We start from the raw sequence: 13,398 nt of genomic DNA, 5'->3' as shown, positions 1-13,398 counted from the left end.
TAATACAATCACCAATTTGTATCAAGCCCCAAATTATTAACATGTTCCTTTAGAGGTTGTCAGTGAGTTTGGAGTTGATCTTTGATCATGACTATAATTTATTTTCTTGTTTTCCATACCAATTTGTTAATGTTGTAGTAGCTTTAGGATCTATTATTTTTATTTAACTTGAGAAATTCTTTATTTAACTATTCTTCAATCCTATGTTATCAGAGAAAGTTATGCTGAACCATGTTCTCATGTTTTGTGACTCTGATTTATTGGTTCCTGATGATACTAGGCTTTTGGTGTAATACCAAGCATGATGAATATGTTTTGGTGGTCATCAAAGAGAGAAATTCTTGATGATATGTGTTTCTCTATGACTTTTTCCCTTGATGATGAAGGGGTGTGTTCAACTACCTCCTTCCCTTTATCACTCTTGTGCGGACTCATCTCCTATTATGAGGACTCTCCTTCTGTAGTTTCAGTCTCTGTAGATCTTGTAGCTTGCTCCTTAGCATGTTAGGAAGGTTGTTGTGCATATTCTACCATTTGTCCCCCCTTTGATGCTTCATCAATAGACCTTGGCTCTAGTGTCTCCTATGGTGATGGTTCCTTTTAAAACTATTCATCTTCTAAACTCAAAGGTAAGGGAGTCACTAAACCTTTATCTACCACTATCATCTGTGGTGGAGATGGAGGAGTGAGATCAGGACCCTATCTATTTGGTGGCATCTATGTCTAGTCTTCCTATTGGAGTTCACTTGTAGTGGTGTCCCTGATCTTATCCCCAACCAACTTTGTACCAACAGGCATGAAATAAAAATTGTTCATGGAGAAAACATCATCACCCCCTTTACTTTTCTCATCTACCCATTGCTATATTTTGTCTTCTGAAGAAGAGAGCTCTAAAGGTTCTACTTGGGTGGGTGGTGGGGTACTCATGGAACTATTTCTTCTTTCCAACTCTATGGTTTTTGCTAGCTGAGTTCTTCCTTGTAGGAGCACCTCTTCCTCCTCTTATGATTCTATTTCTTCCTCATTTTCTTCATCATCCAAAATGGTTTTAGGGATAGATGGATTAGGAACTAATCTTCTACTAATCCTTTACCTTTTCTTCATCCTAATCTTGATCCTCTTATGTTTCTTGGGAATAGAACGAGAAGTGGGCTCTGCATGCACAGGAAGAATCAAGGCTTCTATAATTTCTCCCTCTTTTGGTTGGCTTGACATAATAGGGGGTAATATTGAGGTTCATCCTGGACTTGACCAGTTTTAGTATCTTCAGATCTTTGTGGACTTTGTTGCTATTGCTGAGGAGACGCATTCTCTATAACATGTTCTATCTAAATCCTTTGAGGAGAGGTTCTCTTTCTCTTTCCCTTCCTTTTTGGAGGGTGATAATATCCAACCAGATGATCAAGTTGGTAGACTATCTCTAGCCTAATAGGAGACTAGAGTGCAAAGGTAGGAATTGTGACTTTCCTTCCTTTACCCCTTTCTAGGTGAGCATGTGCATGGAAGATCATTGTATCTAGAATTGGATCAAGAGGAAAATATTTCTTAATCCAACTCTTTGTCATTCTCATAACATGTCTCACATGATGATTAATGTCATCTCCTTCCTCTCTATCAACCTCTACATTCAGAATAGGTCTTTCACCAACTTTATCTACAATGAATAGAGGATCCAATAATTCTTTAGAGTCTTGTTTCTTTATCTCATCTAGGATTATCAAATGGAGAACCTTTTCTGCTAGATACAAAGTCATCCTAAAATAGTCCCTAATGCTAACATTGTAGTCATTTGTGGCATTCATCTGGTGATCTTCAATCACATCCTCATGATGGAAGTCCTTTCCTATCAGACTCTCCACTTTCCCAACATTATTAAAATATGGTCAAGGAGAGTTGTACTCTTCAAGAGGGTAGTTCTCCCATTCCCACTTGAAGGTTAGAATATCATATTTTCGCTTCACCTAATATGCTCCTATGACCAATGGCCATGTCCAACAAGGTCTTCGTTGTCTCTTGATCTTATCATAAGCCAAATCAATATGCTAGAAAAACTCTAAGAGCACCAACTTGTCACTAGGATATCTTAGAAATTTCTTAGAATTGATTAAGGCACTAGCTACTCGAAGATACGTGAATGTCTTGAACTGAATTAAGTAGGCTTCAAGAGCTGTGATCTATGCTTTGGCTTCACTAGATAATTTTTTCCCATAGTCACCCTCAATAAATTGAATGATCACAAAGATGAACACATCATTCACAATCCTATATTCCTATGCTGAGAGCTTCTTCTTCACCAACTGAGGGTAGACTATGTATGGCCAAGCATTGGGGTCCTACATACTATCTTTCCTATACAAACCAGGATAGTTCATTGCCCTTGCTACAAGCAGGTACAACATATAAGAAGTCATGTAAAATTTCTTCTTTTCCTTCACTATCCTCAATTGCTCATACAAGTTTTTACTTAGTGTGGTGGCCCAGTCTAGTGGTATCTTCACCTGTTTGATAGTCTCAATGAAGTTGACCATGAATGTGCTGAGGTGACCCACTGTAGATAAGCCCATGACTTTGCTCAAGAGAATGGTAGAGTATCTAATGTCATCCTTAATGTATCCTCGAATCATATCCACTTTTTTTATTATCTTTCCCCAGGGAGGCTTCTCAATGAGGTACAAGGACTATATGATGTCAATGGCCTTTTATTGATGCTCCCTATACCACCTTTTAAATGCTTCATAGGAGAGTCAGATGAACTGGTCTACTCTAGGAAAATGGAAGACCCTCTCAATGTTATTAGGTCATAGATCCAACACCACTTCTCTAGTGACACTCTTAGCTACCCTTTCATCAGGAAAAAAATGTTGGGATAGGGTCATGATTAATCTACCCAATTGTAGAGTCCTCGGATGTGATACTACATTCACGAATCCTAAACAAATCAGAGTAGACATCATGGTTGACCTCTCTGTCAAATTGTTGCAAATTCTTAGGAATTCTCCCAAGTTCATGTTTGTGAGGTCAGTATCTCTGATCTCAGTGCAATCATTGTGGAGTTTTGACTTTGAAGGTACACCTTGGAACTTGAACACAACAGGTTTGGATGTTTCTCCAGAAGTGGATGCCATTTGATAACCGAATATTGTGAAAAAATGTTAATTAGTCAAAGATAAAGCGTAGAAGCTTATACAAAAAACATGAGTAAAAAAATGTCCCCTTTACATGATTTTATTATTTTTTATTTTTAATATTTTTTATGTTATTTTTTAATTTTTTTATATATTTTATATTTTTTTTTATTTTTTATATTTTAAATTTTTTATATTTTAAAATTAATAACAAGTAAAAAAAAGTGTGTAGAGGTGAATGGTGTGTGCATTGTGTGCTATGCACAAAGTGCAATATTTGATAAACATGAGTACACAAAGGAACCACTATGTGTGGGTTCACAAGCACAAGTAACCTAAAATATTGCTGCACATTTTATAAGCACAGGTGGGTAGTGTGACCATGCATGGTTGTGAATGAGAGTGGACCAAAACATCATCATGCCTCGTATGCAAGCATGAGCAGACAAATGCTATTGTGTATGATTCATAAGCATGGGTGCACTAGATGCCACCGTGCATGGTTAATATAGCATGATGCCCAAAGGTGTCACCACACTTGTGTTTGTGCATGAGTGCACAAAAGCACTGCCATGGGTTTGTCATGTCAATGGGCACGCAAAAGCATTGCCACATGTTTATTATGGCTGCAAGCACGCAAAAGCACCACTACCGGTTTATTGTGGCCGCAGGTGCACAAAAGCATCACCACATGTTTGTTATGGCTACAGGCGTGGGTGAGGCATTGTCACCCTAGGGTTATAAGCACAGGCATGTAAAAGCATTATCACGCATTATATTACCTTGATGTGTGACTAAAGCCCTCCAGAAAACTCACAAAAAGATAAGTGTTTGAATGTAGCATGGGGGTTTTATAATCCTTGGTAGGGCGGGGTGCGTGACACACACTCTGCCTACACACACACATATTTGCTTGAACATTATTTCATTTTTATTGATTTTCTAATTTTTTTGTTATTTTTTTGAATTGTGACTCTAAAATTCTAACTCTAACAAAACTTTCTTCTCCTGATTTTTGAAATGTGAGTCTGAGAGTCAAAAAAACTAGGGGGTCCCCATTCCTAATGAGGAATGGGGCATGTGTTGTGGACACCACAAAAAATAGCCCCAAAAAAGAAGAAGAAGCGACCAAGGCATTTCTTCATCAGCAAACATTCTTCCAATGTGTGTCAAACACCAACCAAACTTTGAACATTTTGAGCGTGTTTGGGATGACTCTTCAATCAAAATCTTAGAATTTAAAACCTTCAAGTGCAATGTGTGTGTTGTGTATTCATTCCCTTTGATGTGTTAGGATGCAACCAATCAATGTTTTCTGAAAACTTGAAACAATCTTCAACTTCATCTAGCTCATTCATTTAGAATCTCTGTGAAGACTTTATATCAATCAATTGCTTGACCAGATGAGAGAATCAGTTCAAGGGATCTTAGTGGGATGCCATGTTCTTTTAATTTCTATCTTTTTGAATAATTTCTCTATGTCATTCAAAACATTACTCTTGATGAAACAATACTTTGAATAGAAGATACTTTATCTTGAGAATGTATCTTTTGCCAATTCAGATCCTTAGAACCCTTCAGACTTAACACTATATATACATTTTTTTTTTCTTTAAATTTTAAATTTTGTATCCTAACCACACTTAGACTATGTAGTTAGGACATCGATGTCATTTCTTGGATTCGATCTCTTATGAACATCCCTTGCATTTCCCTTTTAGAACTTTTGGGAAACTCTCATGTCAAACAATGATCTTAGCAACCTTTTGAGGAGACCCCTCCTATTTGAACTAGTGCAAGTTTGGATCATCTCTCACAATGTTTGACTTCAAATTGACAACACCTAAAAAAATAAAATTTTAAGATTTGCAATGTGTTGAGAACTTGTTGGCCTAGTTTTCTAATTTCCAGACTAAAAATCCCCTATTTTGACAAGAAATGTCAGTTGCTCCATTGGTATAAGACACACAAGTGTCCAAATGTTTTGACAAAGAAATACCTCTTCCTGAAATTGGAACCAAAAATTGGTTAGTGAAATCTTAAGAGAAAATCTCAAGTACACCTTACCCCCAGGACTAACACAACTTTGAAAGGAAACACATGACTGAAAGCAAACATGCAACATGAAAATAAGCACACTTGTGGAAATAAATAAACTTGCAAGAATAGTGATGGTGTTTGAAAATGTTACCCATTCCCAATTACCCTGATGAGAACAAGAATGCATCTAGGGGCAGCCAACTCCCATTATCAACACATCCATTCAGACACCAGGCCAACTATAAGGCATGACCCTTCTTCTTCTTCAGGCTCTGCAAAACCTAGGCGGGTGAACCTCTAGATTCCTTATATGGTACCAGTTGTCAAAGCATACACTGAATCTAATACAAAGCAGATAGAAACCCATATTTCTCCTAATAACTTATGAAATAACGTATATCTACAGTAGCTAAATGCAAAACAATGAAATTCATAAGCTGAGTGAGGGCATTCTGTTTATAGCTCTTCAACATGAAAAGGAAATTCATTTGATTAAAGATGTTGATTCAACAAAACCTCAAAAATGCAACAATATAACCAGTGATCCTATAAATGATCAGTGCCTAATCCATTGGGCAATTCCATGAATTCAAAACATACATCTGTGACATCAAGACATATCTCATATACCCAGACATCAGATCTATCCAACCACCTTGTGATTTAGACATCAATGTTCATTCAAGTCTCATTCTCACAAAATATCCTTCTCAAACAACCAGTAACCTTGTTTAAACATATCGAGCATTTACTTGGCCCTTTGGTCCAACAGCAAGATACATTAAACATACAACCTGAAAGGGATGCAAATGGGTCTCAAATCTTTGTTCCAAAACCACATAAGACTTACAGATTGTTGAGACAGGAGACAAGAACCAGAACAAAACTAGTGATATTTTTGCTCATATGTATTCATTTCCTTGAAACTATACATTCAGATGCATAAGATTAAAACATGAAACAACCTAATATCTCAGAACTATCTATATTATCTCTACAATGTTGTTCACATGAGAGTTCTGCTGAAGAAAATGGTGTCACAGTCATGGAAACATATCAAAATACTGGAACCAATGGTCTCACAGTGCAAAAACTGGGATCCCAAATGGTATCACATCAATGAACTTTTTTCTTCCCAGAAACTGGAACCAACTAGTTTCTCAGTGACAAAAACTGGAACCCTTACAAATGAAAAAAGAAAGAAAGATATAGCAAGAAATGAATTCCCAGATCTAATATGCAATTGCCAGGTGTCCACTTGAAATCCAATCCTCTGTAACTAAAAAACCTCTTTCTTCTTTCATCCCTTCTGAACTGATTTTGTTTCATCGTTAATCTGTAACAAACTTGCAAAATATCCTTGCCTAATGATGAAAACCCTTTACTTGCCAAAATATCTGATTGCCCCATGAAAAAGCCAGTGAAAATGAGTTTTTACTAAGTAAATCAGAACAAAATCGACCCTAACTGCATTTCCATTGCCTTCTACTGATATCCAGGTCATTATCTTGACAAAAAACAAATCTGAACTTCCTGGTATGAAAATGGTTGCACTTTAGGTACCTGATAGAAAACCTCGTGTAGCTCAAACTGACTGATACCTGTGCAAAAATTGACTCCAGAATTGGAAAGTTCATCTTCTCCTAATTTCGGCGATATATAACATCGCCTATTTTGGTTACCGAAAGTGCCTGAAATTGCCATTTGAAAATGCCCTCTCTGGCTAGAAACTCACATCTGCACATTTAATTTTTTTAATTTCAAAATTTAAAATATCTAATTTTTGAACATTAGAATGGATCTCTTTTAAAATAATTTTAAAAAGAAATTTTAAAATTATTTTATTTTGTCCAACTCTTCAATTTTGAGGTCAAAGCTCTATTGACCCATGCCACATGGCTGCATTTGATTGGCCCACATGGTCGGCATCATCTTCCATGTCACCAACTGCTCTGGGACCACTTTCCACATGTCATTTTCTGATTCTCCCTCGCTATGTTGCTATCTGACTCAACAACCTCCACATCATTGGTGACATGGCGACAAAATGACACGTGTCATCCTTTGCCACGTCAGCCTCGCTATCTTGCTATAGCTAACTAGCGAGCATCTTCACATGGCGAGGTAACGAGGGCCGCTCGATTCACCACATGTCATCATCTTGTCACCTGGATCGCATTAGTGCGGCAGAATATTTGTTTAAAACTATGACGTCACGACCTCCAGTTAGTCGTCCAAGGCCCACACCCAAGCCGTAGCCTTTCCAAAAAGTGCCTGTCTTTAAGACAACCTCTATTTCGAGTGCTTTTGGTTTTAAAAACTCTAAAATGTCCACTCACGATGAATGTGGGATTAAGCGTTCAAACTATCCCCTGCAGCTACCTCACTGCGGCTTCATCCACGTTGAATCTCTTTTAAAATAGATTCCTCGTTGATCATGTAGAAGCACCCTCTCCATGTGCTTTCTCACTTAAAATGTGAGGCTCCCTCCTCTTTCATGCTGCGTGAAGAGCTTGTATTTGCAAGTGGTGGGCGGCTTCTTTCCAATGCGTTGCGGGTTGAACATGTTGCCTTCCCTGGAACGTATTGTCTCTTTATTTTGGAAATAGCGTGAGCCCTCTTTCTTCAAAACAAGAGCCAAAACTTTACTGCATGTTCTTGGCATGATCCTCTATTCCAAAATGCAGGGTGTTTCTCTGTCTAGTGCGTTGACTGTGGCTCCAAGTTTGGCATGAAGTCTCTTCTTTCTTGTCGGCGGCTCTGGGTCCTTTTTAAATGTTGATTATTCTTTTTTCATGCCTTATACTGTTATAAACAATGTCTTCCCTACAAGCTGCGGCCAAGGAATTTTGTTGGCTCCCTGCAAGGATCGTTCCATACCTTCAAATTGTCAACTTGAGCTTTTAGAACTCCCTGCCTCCTTAGTTGTCCTCTGCCTCTTATCTAACGCTATCCTTCTACATTTTATGCATGGGTTATTGTAGATGGAGGTCGATCTTATCTATTGCCACAACTTCTCACGGTGTCCTCTCCTGCTGTTATCGTTTCATTACAAAATGGAGGCATCTTCTTCATGGTTGAGAAACTTAACATTATAATAGCATATAACAGGCTTCTCAATATGAGCACCATGTCCTTCTTTGGGAACAAGTTGTAGCTTCTCGCATATTGAAACAAACTCCCTCAAATATGATTGGGAAGTCTTGATAATCTGGAGTCGGACAGAATTCTGAATTTTCTCTATTAATGCCTATCTAGAATTGACTCCATCAAATTTTTTTTTAAGCAAGCTCGATAAGAGCACATTGATCAAAGAGAACCATGATGGACTGATCTTTGTAATAGTTTGCCTTTGTTTAAAACAAATGACGGAGTCTACGCCCCCATAATTTCATGATATTCAGAGCATGAATGTTTAATACTACTTCTTTTATTATATGCACCTTTCTCTTCTTGTAATTGTGCATAACTTTTTTCTTTTAAGAAAATCCTCCATTCGCCTCAAAACCCATCAATCCTGGTAGAATTAGTCGGGCCCCAAAGTGGGTCCGACTAAAAAATTTTCATTTTCAAACAACTGATTCTTCAAATTGATCCACTGCACTCAAGTTATTGAATGAAGTCAATTTGTACCACAGAAACAAATTTATAATTTACTTTTACACCTGACTGCAAACTATCAACTTTGTGCCAGGAGGTGTTTGGGCTAGGCTTAAAAACTGACCCAAACAACTGATCATGCTCTGAAAATTGGCACATTGAATCTTTGTTCCGCATACTTGCATCCCGCCAAATCTCATCTCATGATGAATTCCCAATCAAAAGATATTGACTGTCAAAATTGTCTTCTCAGAAATACCTGCAAGCAAACACGTCAGAAAACAACAAACTGGGTTCGGATTTGGCTCCAAAAACTAGGCAAACTGACATTTGGAAGGACGAAAACTGGGAAATTGGAGCTCTGTCATGAGGTGAGTGTGACTATGCAATTTTGGCTCATTACGAATAACTGGGTGCAAATGGCGGATGTTCAAAGTAGGCTATCTGGATTTGCAAGACAAAGGACATTAGTAACATATCATTTTTTGTGAATGGAATGACCGTAGTAATGTGTGAAGACGGATTCATCAAGTTCTAAAAATTGGCACACTTGTAGTACTTTTAGAGGAAAATACAATGGTACAATCCATTTAATCTCACGTATCATGAACCAAGAGATATGATGCCACGAACAGGGGTACCAAACAATCTACAAATGCTGACACCAATCAAAACTTATAAATTCCATTTGGAATCATGCTTGAAAACTGACCGAACGGATTCGTCAAAAGCTAAAACTTTGAACATAACAAGTCTCTAATGTCTAGAATAAAATTCAAAAGGAATTTTCTCATTTGGCTCAACTGGTCAAAAGTTATTGCATGTCAAACAAGGCTTCCCAGAATTAGGTGCACAGTGCAAAAGCATGAAAACAGTAACTGACCAACTTTGAGGGATTCAAAACCTATTCAAATGGACTTGAAATGATTCAAAATCTGAAACATAGGTTCTCAGGCATGGATATTAGACACTCTCAAAGGGGTAAGTCATGACACATTTTTGGGTGCGAGATATTCACTCACCAACAAGGCCTCTTATCGCTGTCTGACACTTGGTAGAATTGCAAATTTTGACACTAGCTCAAAATGGGACTTCACATAATGATTCGGGATGGCAAAATAACATTTTGGATCATACGCACATGTCAAATGAAAGGTGTTAAGCCACTCAAACACCATCTAGGCCTCAAGCTACCAACTGACCACATGCATAAAAGGCACTCGAGGACATGATTTTCCAAAATTTTCAAAATGTGACTAAAAATGAAGCATGCAATTTTTAGTCCCAACAAATAGAACTCTAAAATAAATGCAAAAATAAAATCTAACTAATTTTTTTTTTTTTTTAGTCTTTTATGCTTCAAAATAATGTTTCAAAAACTGCCCATTTATGAGTAAGGAAAGAAATTCCCCCTATAAGGAACTGAGCCTAAAAGTGTTTTCTTCTAGAATTTTTGTGATTTGATAAGGGCTTCTCCATAAAAATTGAAATTTGGTATGGCTACCCGACTTTTTTTTCGACTTATCCCAGAGTATAACAAGGTCAAAAATCCTAAATGATTTAATCATGGTCCTCTTGTCAAACCATCTTTTCACAACAACTTGATGTTTGGCCATATGCTCCAATGTAGTTGTCCCTTTCTTGTCAATTTCTAAGAGATTCATCAATATAATTTGTACTTTGTCAGCATCTTTAGCATACCCACTCATGAATTTCAAAATAGGAATCCTAAGATTAAGTGGGAACACTAGTTCTTGTCTGTAAACAAGCAAATATGAAGAAGTCCCCAAGACATTTTTGACTCTCACTCTATCTATCCATAGGGCATATTTTAGTTGTGTGTGCCAATCCATAGGATTCTCCTTCAATAATTGTCTTATTACTATGATCAAGTTCTTATTTGTTGATTCCACTACCCCATTTCCTTATTGGTAGTAATTTGAGGAGAACTTGATAATGACTTTATTCTCAAATGCCCATTGGGTCAAGAATATAGAAGTGAAAGCAAACCCATTATTGCACACAAGTGCAAATGGCATCCCAAACCTGGTAACAATATGTTCTTTCAAAAAGTTAGTTACTACCTTAGCAGTGCAATTTTTGAATGTCTCTACCTCTACCCATCATGTACAGTAATTAGTAGTTGTGAGAATATATGCATGTCCAGTTGATGATGGCGGATTGACAGGACCAATAAAATCTAGCCCCCACTTTATGAAGGGGCACACCTCATACACTAATTGTAATGGCATTGTCAGATGCCTCTCTTTGTTAGCATTGGTTTGACATATATGGCAAGAATGCACATTTTTTCAAGTGTCTTTGAATACCGAGGACCAAAAATAACCCAATCTCAAAATCATGTGAGTGGTTGCTTCAACTGAGCCAAGTGTCGTACCATACTTGTCATTGAAATGTTCTAAGACTTCCTTGGCTTCATTGCATCCCAAGAATTTCAGATAAATCCTTTCATAATTTCTTTTGTATAGCTTGTTGTCATGCAACATGTAGGATTCACATTTCATTTCAAGTGCTCTATGTTATGAACTATTCATCTAATTGGGACATTGATTCTGTAGGAGGTAATAAATAATGTCTTGATACAAGACATCTGTTACCACTCCCTAATTGATGTCTACTTGTGATACAACCATGTTTTTTTTATCATTCTCATTTGACTCAGTGTTAAACTTGAATTCCTTCTCATCTCCATCCTGATTATCAGCTATCATCTTTGATAGACCCTGGCCTCTAACCAATTTCATAGGTTGAATCTCAAGGTCAAATTCTTGGAGTATAGCCATCCATTTCCCTCACCTTTCACCAAGCTCATTCTGCATCAAGAGTGTCTTTATTGTTGTATTAGGTACAATTGCATACACCTTACTTCTAAGGATGTAATGACAAAATTTCTTTACTGCTTTGATCAATGTGAAGGACTATTTATCAAGATTGGAATATTTCAACTCAGTATTATTTAAGGGGCAGCTCATAAATGAGATTGGTCTTTCATCTTCATTTTCCTTTTTTTGAGTTAAAATCTTGCCACAAGAATGTTTTGAAGTGAAAGAGTATATCTTGAAGGGTAGTTGGTAATTAGGATTCACTAAGACTAGGGTGGTGGAAATAGACACTTTTTAATTTTTGGGGACCATTTTGTTTTAGCTCCCTTCTTGAGTAAATCATTAAGGGGATGAACAATTTCTACAAATCTGCTTATAAATTTTCATACAAAGTTTATCTTCCCAAAGAAAGACTTCAATTCCTTCTGACTATGCAAACGTGGTAACTTCAGGATAGCTTCAACTCTATTAGGATCAATGGAGATTCCTACTTCAGAAATAACATGCCCTAGCAACTTTCCTTTAGTAACACCAAATGAGCACTTCTTGGGATTGAGAGATATGCCATATTTAAGACACCTATTGAATACATCTCTTAGATCAGCAATGTGGGTGCTTCGATCTTTACAAAAGATAATCAGGTTATCAATGTAAATGACCATACATTTGTTTATCAATCCTTTGAAAGCTTCATCCATTGCTCGCTAAAATGTAGCTCCAGTGTTAATCAATCCAAAATGCATTCTTCTATAAGAAAAAGTTCCCAATTTTGTAGTGAAAGCCATTCTTGGTCGATCTTCTTTGTCTACCATCACTTCATTTTACTTGGAGTATCCATTTAGAAATGACATCATCTTTTCCCCATTCACAATCTGCAACACTTCATCTAGCCAAGGCAAAGGATAGTTATCCTTTTGAGATGCTAAGTTCAAATTATGGAAATCAACACAAAGATGAATCTCTCTAGTCTTCTTTCGCATAGGAACTAGATTTTCCGCCCAAGTAGAATGGCGGGTGGGAATATGATCCTCGCATCAACTAACTTCTTAACTTCCTTCATTATCAATGTTTCAATGATCAAGTTTATAGGTCTTTATCTTTGCCAAAATGGTTTGACCCCTAGTTTGAGTGGGATATTATGTGTAATAATCTCAGGGTCATAAGTTTTTAACTCTTCATAGCTCCAAGCAATAACATCCTTATATTTGGTGAGCGATTTGAGCATGTCTTCCCTTTCTTGTAGATTGCATGCTTTTCCTATATGTACCATTCTTGGTTCCTCATTAGTACCCAAGTTGTATGAGTTACATTCATTTGTTCCCTTTTCCTAGGTCTCTCTCCTTTTCAATGTTGATTCATCATGATCAAATATATTTTCCAACTCAACCATCCCTTTTAGAATAGTGTTGGTTTTCAAATTAAGAATACCGTCTTCATCTTTGAGTTCATCATTTTTAGGTTTGTCATATGGTATATCATCAATTTCTTGTCCCTGAAAATGACAACTGCACATGATAAAATCAAGTATATGTTGATCATCCTAAAAGACCTAAAAGTTTGTGATATTATCACGAATAGATGGAATGACGATCAATTCTACTAAGAATCTTTTCAACTTGGTTCTTTCATCTAGTTGTAATGCACTTTCTGATATGGCAAGAGCATCAACTACCATGTTTTTCCTTCTTGGAATAGACTTTATGTTCAAAGCCTCAAAATAATCCATTACATCCCATATCCTTTTTTTGTAAGCTAGTAGCCTCTTATCATCGCAAGAGTATATTGACTTT

The sequence above is a fragment of the Cupressus sempervirens genome, chromosome 8 (genome assembly GCF_028749045.1).
Source record: "Cupressus sempervirens isolate cs-2001-9-10 chromosome 8, ASM2874904v1, whole genome shotgun sequence".
Taxonomy (NCBI): domain Eukaryota; kingdom Viridiplantae; phylum Streptophyta; class Pinopsida; order Cupressales; family Cupressaceae; genus Cupressus; species Cupressus sempervirens.
This window is presented reverse-complemented; position numbering follows the sequence as displayed.